We start from the raw sequence: 9,807 nt of genomic DNA on the forward strand, positions 1-9,807 counted from the left end.
ATCCCCCCGCGGCGCCGGCGAGGGGGTCCGGTGGCGACCGTGCCCTGTAGCGGCGCGGAACCGAGGAACAGTGAGAGGGTGCGGTGCGGGGAGTTGGCCGGTTGGGTGGCTGGCTGCTGGCCAGCTGGGCCTTTTGGCCCAGGGGGAAGGGGGGGGGGGTTTCTTTATTTTCCCCCTATTTGTTTTCCCCTTTAGTATTTTCTTTATTATTTCTTTTCTGTTTAAATTCATTTAAAAGTATTTAGGCATTTTATAAAAATGTGTTTACTTCACCATAATTACCGATGCAATATTTGGCAACCCCCGAACATTTTTGTTTTGATTTTTGAAAACTTTGGGTGTTTGTCGCTAATTCATTTTTGAATTTGCAAGGGTTTTGAACTACCACTTGATTAGCAACAGTAACGTAGATGACATGGCATCATTAGGAGAGTTTTACTGTAGCATAATTATCCGGGCGTTACAAATCTCCTCCACTACAAGAAATCTCGTCCCGAGATTTAGGAGGTAGAAGGAAAGAGTGCGGGGTATTCATCACGCAGACGATCCTCTCGTTCCCAAGTGGCTTCATCTTCAGAATGGTGCGACCACTGAACTTTGAGGAACTTGATCGCCTTCTGATGTGTGCGGCGTTCAGCTTGGTCGAGAATGCGGACCGGATGCTCTTTATAGGAGAGGTCCTGTTGCAATTCGAGCACTTCATGATCCACTCCTCGGATTGGGTCCTTGAAGCAACGGCGAAGCTATGACACGTGGAACACATCGTGAACCTGAGAAAGGTTTGGCGGAAGTTCCAGTTGGTATGCCACCTTTCCACGCCTTTCGAGAATAGTGAATGGGCGAATATAGCGAGGAGCTAGTTTGCCCTTGATCCCGAAGCGGTGAGCACCCTTCATTGGTGTAACTCGAAGATAGGCCTTTTCGCCAGTTTGATAGACCATGTCCTTATGTTTACGGTCATACTGACTCTTCTGACGTGACTGAGCAGTCTTGAGATTCTCGCGAATAATGCGGACTTGTTCTTCGGCATGTTGGATAATATTCGGACCAAAGAGTGGACATTCCCCAGTTTCTGACCAGTTCAGAGGGGTTCAGCACTTTCGTCCATATAACACTTCAAAGGGGGCCATCTTCAGACTAGCTTGATAGCTATTATTATAAGAGAACTCAGCATACGGGAGAGATTCCTCCCATTTCTTGCCGAAGGAAATAACACAAGCTCGAAGCATGTCTTCGAGAATTTGGTTGACATGTTCAACTTGCCCTTGCGACTGCGGATGAAATGCAGTACTGAATGACAGATGAGTTCCCATAGCTTCTTGGAAACTTGCCCAGAATCTTGAAGTGAATAAGCTGCCACGGTCCGAACTGATAACCAGTGGAATACCGTGAAGTGAAACAATTCTGGACATATAGAGAGACTAGCAGTGATCGTTTCTTTGACCGCCAGAAAATGTGCAACTTTAGAAAGTCGGTCAATGACGACAAGAATAGCATCATTACCTTTCTGCGATTTGGGAAATCCAGTGACGAAGTCCATCTCGACATGGTCCCATTTCCATTCAGGAATAGAGATAGGTTGCAGAGTTCCAGCAGGCCTTTGATGTTCTGCTTTGATACGACGGCAAATGTCACATTCGGCAACATAACGAGCAATGTCTTGCTTCATGTTAGACCACTAGAATCTCTGGCGGATGTCTTGGTACATCTTTGTACTACCAGGATGGATACATAGAGGCGTATCATGAGCTTCTTTCATAACCTCCTGAGTCATATTCAGGTTTTCCTTCTTACATGGCACCACTAGGCGGCCTTTGAAGTACAAGGCGCCATCATCAGCAATAGTGAAGAATGATGGCTTTCCTTCCTTGAGGTCGCGCTTAATCTTGTGGACTTCAGAGTCATATTCCTGTAATGTCTTGATGGAGCTCATGAGATCGGGTTCGACAGCCAGGGTATAGAGGGAACCCTGGGAAACAACACGGAGATTCATCTTGCGGCTCTCAGGAGGAGGGGGAGTGAGAGCACCAGGAGGAACAATATGGAGGTTCAGCTTCCTGAATTCCTCAACAAGTGAGGGCTGAACTTTGTGAACCTGGAGGTGGTTGCAGTAAGACTTGCGACTCAAGGCATCAGCCATTACATTAGCCTTGCCTGGTGTATAGGAAATACCCAAGTCAAAGTCTGCAACAATCTCCATCCATCTCTGCTGACGGAGGTTCAGGTCTGGCTGAGTAAACAGATACTTCAGACTTTGGTGGTTGGTGAAGATCTCGCAACGATTACCGAGAAGGTAATGTCGCCACTGTTTCAGTGAATGGATAACAGCAGCAAGCTCAAGGTCGTGAACTGGGTAGTTCTCTTCGTGAGGGCGCAATTGTCGAGAGGCATAGGCAATCACTTTGCGCTCCTGCATTAGGACACAGCCTAATCCTTGACGGGAAGCGTCGTAGTAAATGACGAAGTCCTTCTTAGTATCAGGTGGAGCTAGTACTGGGGCAGAAGTTAACTTGTCTTTGAGTGCCTGGAAGCTTTCCTGACATTTGTCTATCCATTGGAACTTGATGCCCTTATGCAATAGGTTAGTCAGGGGCCTGGCGATCTTGGAGAAGTTCTCGACGAATCGACGGCAATAGCTGGCGAGACCGAGAAAACTTCTGACTTGCTTAACGTTCTTCGGAGGAGTCCAATCAAGAATAGCCTGGACTCATTCAGGGTTGACGGCAATACCATCCTTAGAGATGACATGCCCGAGATAGGTTACTTCGGGAAGCCAGAATTCACATTTGGAGAACTTGGCATATAGTTGATGCTCTCGTAGCTTTTCCAGCACAAGACGAAGATGTTCAGCATGTTCCACTTCATTCTTGGAAAATACCAGAATATCATCCAGATAAACCACGATGAACTTGTCGAGGTAATCCATGAATATATAGTTCATCAGGCGAGAGAAGGTGGCTGGAGCATTGGTTAAGCCAAAAGACATGACGGTGTACTCGTATGAACCGTATCGAGTCACAAAGGCAGTCTTTGGGATATCCTCTTCACGAACACGGATCTGATGGTAACCCAACCTCAAGTCGAGTTTAGAGAACACTAATGAACCAGCCAGTTGATCATACAGATCATTGATCCGAGGCAGAGGATACTTATTCTGAATTGTAGCTTGGTTTATAGGATGGTAGTCTTGGACCAATCGGTTTGTCCCATCCTTCTTCTTGACAAAGAGAGAAGGTGCTCCCCAAGGAGAGCAACTTGGGCGAATTAAACCACTGCAAAGAGACTGATCGATTTCCTCCTTAAGCTCAAGGAGTTCATGCGGCGGCATCTTGTAGGGTCGCTTGGCTATAGGAGTGGTGCTTGGTTTCAAGTCGATGACGAATTCGACAGCTCTAGCAGGGGGAATCGCTGGGAGTTCTTCAGGAAAGACGTCTAGGAATTCACGCACGACGGGAATGTTTTCAATGCCCTCGAGTGGTGCAGCGTTCAATGCGTTTAAGGCATAAAGCCTGGCCTCGGCATTCTAAACCAGATGAGCATCGTAGCTAATTATTTCATCAGAAGGGTGTAGCAGATGGACGGTCTTAGTGGCGCAAACGATAGAAGCAGTATGCTCCTTTAACCAATCCATTCCCAGAATGAGGTCAATGTTAGACGACTTCAGGATAATGGGCGAGGCGCGAAATTCCAACCCTTCGATTTCCACAGGGACGTCGATGCCAACCATGGAGGTCTGACATTGTCCCGCGGGGTTTTTTACCACTACCGAAGTGTTCATCTGCCCACATCTAACATCGTGCTTGTATGCAAAATCTTCTGACATGAATGAATGTGATGCACCTGTATCAAATAAAACGGATGCTGGTACTGAATTTACGAGGAGTGTACCCATCACAGTAGCAGGCTGGTCTTGGGCTTCGTTCAAATCAACGTGGTTGGCATGAACACGACCATAAGACTTGGCATTGTTGTTGTGGGGCGGGTTGTTTCCACGGCCAGCTGCTGGAAGGGCCAGTTGATTCTAGTTCTGATTCTGATAGCAGTTCCTGGCAAGGTGACCTGGTTGATCACACTTGTAGCACAGACCATTATTGGGAGTGGGAACAGGTGCTCCGGGTGGTGGAGCTGGAAGCCTTGGCTGCCTAGTTGGAGTAGCCGGCAGACGAGGTGCAGCATAAGACTGCCTTGGGGCAGGTGCATTTGGACGGTACATGCTGTTCGGGATCCATATCTTGCGCTTCTACGAGGGCGGGCCCGAAGATGAGCCCATGTCACGGTTGCGCCTCTGAGAGCTCTAGTGTTCCTGCAGACCAGTCTCGACATTGATGGCCTTGTTCACCAAGGTGGCGAAATCGGCAAAGTCATGCACTAGAAGTGCGAGCTTGATGTCAGCTTGAAGGCCTTCACAGAACTTCTCCTGTCTGCGAGCATCAGTTGCAATGTCTTCTTCAGCATAGCGGGATAAGTCCAGAAACTCCCGCTGATAAGCTTCCACAGTTTTGTTGCCCTGGGTGAGGTTGCGGAACTCACGCTTCTTCCTGTCCATGATCCCCTGAGGAATGAAGCGGGCACGGAAGGCAGCTTGAAAGTCTGGCCAGGTGATGATTGTCCCAATTGGCAGAGTACGCCTGTGGCTGTCCCACCATTGAGCTGCGGGTCCCTTCAGAAAGAAGGAAGCAAAGGTGACATAGCGGGCAGGGGCTACTTCAGCAGACTCCATCTCATAGGTGATGTCACGGAGCCAGTCATCAGCATCCAGCGGCTGAGTTGAGCTGCGGTACATGGTTGGGGTTGAGGCGCATGAAATTCTGCAGAGTTACTTGGGCTGGCTGCTCATTCATATTGGGACGAGGGAACTGAGCCATCACATTCTCCATGAACTGGCGATTCATCTCGAGCTGTTGGACCATACCAGCCATGTACTCAGGCGGTGGTGGGGCGTTGCCGCCACGACCACGACCAGCTGGTCTAACCATCCTGTTAATATATAACAGGGGTAGTTCAGTATTGAGAAATTTGCATAGACAAGAGTCATTCATGATGAAACATGCATAATGAAAAGAGCACGACAGATACCACATAGCTAGTCGGCATAACTTACAAAAGGGGTCGGACATAGAGTTCAGTACACAGAGTTCAGTGCACAGAGTTCAGTACATAGACTAAGTCATCATAGGTGGCACGCAGGCTCGCGAATGCATCTAATACTAATGAGCAAGACTACATCAGTCCCAGGAGGTACTGTGAAGGTAGCTGTAGCCTGACAGCTGGTAGTGAGGCAACGGATAGTCCTCCACGTCAGTGGCCTGGGGGACGCGGATACTCTGGTGTAGAACCCGACGCTCATGTGGCAGAAGAGTTCCAAGTGCGGGAGAGTAGCCTCCCACCTCTGGCCATCCGACACCATGGGGCATCACAGTCCTGGCTGGGTAGATCGCAGAACGCGGCAGCTGTCCAGACCGAACAAAGGGGTGCAGCAGCGTCAGAGCCCTATAAAGGTGCTGACGAGTGGTGTAAAACTCGTGGCGAAGAGCTCTGTTAGCTTAGTCCAGCCCATCAGCATGCAGAACCAGGCGCTGATGGTGGAAGGGCTCTCGGGTGACGGTGGAGTAGGCGGCAGTGTAGTATCCCTCCGCACCAACGTCAGATGCGATAGGAATGTGTCTGAAAGGGGAAGTGTCCAACGCCTGATACTCTCCACGAAGACGTGTTAGAGCAGCATGAGCAGCATCGTGGACTGCCATCTCGATGGTCACTCCAACACCATGAGCGGTGTGCAGCACGGTAGTGGACTCATACTCCCGAGAGTAGAGGTGGACGATGGCACGGTACTGCTCCTGGTTAAAGTCCTGGTACTCCTCGTAGACGGTGTACTCAGGGTGCCAGCGATAACCCAGATAGGTCATCATCTCAGCTAGCACAACAGGTGATCCTGAGGCACCAATGGTCGCAGTGTGGCGCACGACCTGCCTCGTGGATTCCATCTGAAAATAAAGATGTTTCAATGGAGTCAAATGACAATATGGGCACTATTCAAAATACTATCCTACAGAATAACTATGGCTTATCCAACTTTGGGGTGAACGTGGTAACGGGATCCTAATGTCAGAGTTAGTAAATTTATTTAACCCGAGTAGGAGAGAGTTCAGAGCCCCAGAGTAAAGGTCGAGAAGTAAAAGATCCTAATACCACCCAATGGCGACGTGGGCCCATAAGGCACACAGCCATGTTAGTAAAAGTTTTTGCAATGTCTAGACTCGACTTCGGCCAAGGAGTGTGGAAGGGGGATTCCTACAGGCAGTCGGCTCTGATACCAACTTGCGACGCCCCCGATTCAATCGTACACTAATCATGCACGCAAATGTGTACGATCAAGATCAGGGACTCACGGGAAGATATCACAACACAACTCTAAAAACATAAATAAGTCATACAAGCATCATAATACAAGCCAGGGGCCTCGAGGGCTCGAATACAAGTGCTCGATCATAGACGAGTCAGCGGAAGCAACAATATCTGAGTACAGACATAAGTAAACAAGTAGCCATAGATGGCTAACACAAACTGGGATACAGATCGAAAGAGGCGCAGGCCTCCTGCCTGGGATCCTCCTAACTACTCCTGGTCGTCATCAGCGGGCTGCACGTAGTAGTAGGCACCTCCAGTGTAGTAGGAGTCGTCGTCGAAGGTGGCATCTGGATCCTGGGCTCCAACGTCTGGTTGCGGCATCCGAGAAGAAGAGGAAAACGAGGGAAAGAGGGAGCAAAGCAACCGTGAGTACTCATCCAAAGTACTCGCAAGCAAGGAGCTACACTACATATGCATGGGTACATGTGTAAGGAGGCCATATCAGTGGACTGAACTGCAGAATGCCAGAATAAGAGGGGGATAGCTATTCCTATTGAAGACTACGCTTCTGGCAGCCTCCGTCTTGCAGCATGTAGAAGAGAGTAGATTGAAGTCCTCCAAGTAGCATCTCCAAGTAGCATCTCCAGTAGCATCGCATAGCATAATCCTACCCGGCGATCCTCTCCTCGTCGCCCTGTTAGAGAGCGATCACCGGGTTGTATCTGGCACTTGGAAGGGTGTGTTTTATTAAGTATCAGGTTCTAGTTGTCATAAGGTCGAGGTACAACTCCAAGTCGTCCTGTTACCGAAGATCACGGCTATTCGAATAGATTAACTTCCCTGCAGGGGTGCACCACATAACCCAACACGCTCGATCCCATTTGGCCGGACACACTTTCCTGGGTCATGCCCGGCCTCGGAAGATCAACACGTCGCAGCCCCACCTAGGCACAACAGAGAGGTCAGCACGCCGGTCTAAATCCTATGCACGCAGGGGTCTGGGCCCGTCGCCCATTGCACACCTGCACGTTGCGTACGCGGCCGGTGAGCAGACCTAGCAACCTCCATTACAAAGGAAGTTGCGTTAACGCAGTCCAACCCGGCGCGCGCCGCTCAGTCGCTGACGTCAAGAAGGCTTCGGTTGATACCACGATGCCGGGATACCCATAACTACTCCCGCGTAGATGGTTAGTGCGTATAGACCAAATGGCCAGACTCAGATCAAATACCAAGATCTCGTTAAGCGTGTTATTATGAAGCAACCGCGGACGCCGACCAGAGCCAGGCGCACCTGTCTCCTAGGTGGTCTCAACCTGCCCTGTCGCTCCGCCACAAAGATCCACACAGAGGGCCGTCGGGACAAAGGTCCTTTCAGCCCCCAATCCGTGAATCACTCGCGGGTACTCTTCGAGCTGACCCGACTTTAGTCACCATCTGTATAGTATGTAAGTATGTATAATATATATACCCGTGATCACCTCCCGAGTGATCATGGCCCAATAGTATAGCAAGGCAGACTGACAATAATGTAGGGCCAATGATGATAAACTAGCATCCTATACTAAGCATTTAGGATTGCGGGTAAGGTATCAATGACTGTAGCAATAATGACAGGCTATGCATCAGAATAGGATTATCGGAAAGCGGTAACATGCTACACTACTCTAATGCAAGTAGTATAGAGGAGAATAGGCGATATCTGGTGATCAAGGGGGGGGGGGCTTGCCTGGTTGCTCTGGCAAGAAGGAGGGGTCGTCAACTCCGTAGTCGAACTGGGCAGCAGCAGCGTCGGTCTCGTGGTCTACCGGAGAGAAGAGGGGGAAGAAACAATGAATACAATGCAAACAAATGCATATCGATGCATGACATGACAAGTAACGATGCTAGGTGTGCCCAATCGCGGTAGTAGGTGGTACCGACGAAGGGGGGAAACATCCGGGAAAGTATTCCCGGTGTTTCGCGTTTTCGGACAGATGAACCGGAGGGGGAAAGTTGCGTGTTTGATATGTTAGAGGTGTGTGGAGGACGAACGGGCTGCGTATCCGGGTTCGTCTCGTCGTTCTGAGCAACTTTCATGTAGAAAGTATTTTCATCCGAGTTACGGATTAAAAGTTATGATTTTCTAAAGATTTAAATCATTTTCAGGAATTTAGTTAATTATTTAAATCCAACATTATGCAGAATAGTAAATGATGACGTCATCATGACATCAGAGTGATGTCAGCATGTCAACTGGTCGGTTGACCAGTCAAACCAGACAGGTGGGTCCAGTGGGACCCACATGTCATTGACAGGGTACTAACATGGTTTTAAAACTAACTAAATAGGCTAATTAGTGGGTGGGGCCCGGTAGTCAGCGAGAGATTAGGTTTTAATTAACTTATTTAATTAATTAGCCAATTACCTATTTATTTTATTTGTTTATGGCATGGGCCCCGCATGTCAGTGGCACTGGGCTGCCCCGTCAGCATGTTGACTGGGTTAATCCAGTCAACGGGGCCCCCATGGCCCACTGGCAGTGACCCAGGGGGTGGGGGCCGCCTAGCCACGTCGGCGGACGGTGCCAGAACGATGCCGGCGAGGCAAAACGCGGCGGCGCGGCTCGGGCGAGCGTCGGATTTTGCCCATGGGGCACCAAATCGAGCGCGGCCAGGCTCTCTGGAACGGCCTCTTCGCGCCGCGTCCGGTGGAGGGGAGCACGTCAGCAGGGGTGGCCGGAATCGAGCGCTACAGGCTCGACGGCGGCGAGGTGGTTCGGGCATGAGAGGAAGACGGCGACGCAGCGCGCGTCGGGGCTGACGGGAAGGCTAGGGTGGAGCTGCGCGACGCGCTGAGCACAAAGGGCTCGGCCCCGTGGCCATTTGGTCACCGGAAGGGCGCCGGCGATGCGCGCAGGCGGCGGCGCAGTCGGGTCCCCGGCGGGAAACACGCTAGGAGGCACGTGGAGGCTAGTGCGCGGGCGCATAGGGCTCCGGTGAGCATCAGGAGCATGATGCCGTGCTCAGGCGAGCACGACAGAGGCCATGGCCACGGCGGCGAGGCGATCCGCGGCGACGTGCTCACGGCAACGGCGATGGGGCAGCTACGGTGCACGAGGGGGCTAACGAAGATGGCCGGGAGATGGGGAGCTCACTGTGCGGGACGCAAGATGGCCCTTGGGTGGCTTAGTAGCTGCAGAAGGCGTCGCCGGAGTTGGTGAAGAACGCGGCAGCCGGAGACGTGGACGAAGGGGATCCGGTGATTCGGGGCTCCCCCGCTCCAGCCGAGGCCTCCGGTGGACGAGGAAGACGATGGAGGCGTAGACGGACACGCAGGCGTGGCGAGGTGATGGCTGTGGCCACGCGATTCACGGCGGCGGTTCCATGGCGGTGTTCGGGCGTGGTGGGGGGAACGCGGAGGAGAGTGCGGTGGGTCTGGAGGGGAGAAGGAGAGGCGCGGGGGCCGAGGGCGAGTGTGGGG

This window comes from Triticum dicoccoides, chromosome 2B, assembly GCF_002162155.2.
Source record: "Triticum dicoccoides isolate Atlit2015 ecotype Zavitan chromosome 2B, WEW_v2.0, whole genome shotgun sequence".
Lineage (NCBI taxonomy): Eukaryota > Viridiplantae > Streptophyta > Magnoliopsida > Poales > Poaceae > Triticum > Triticum dicoccoides.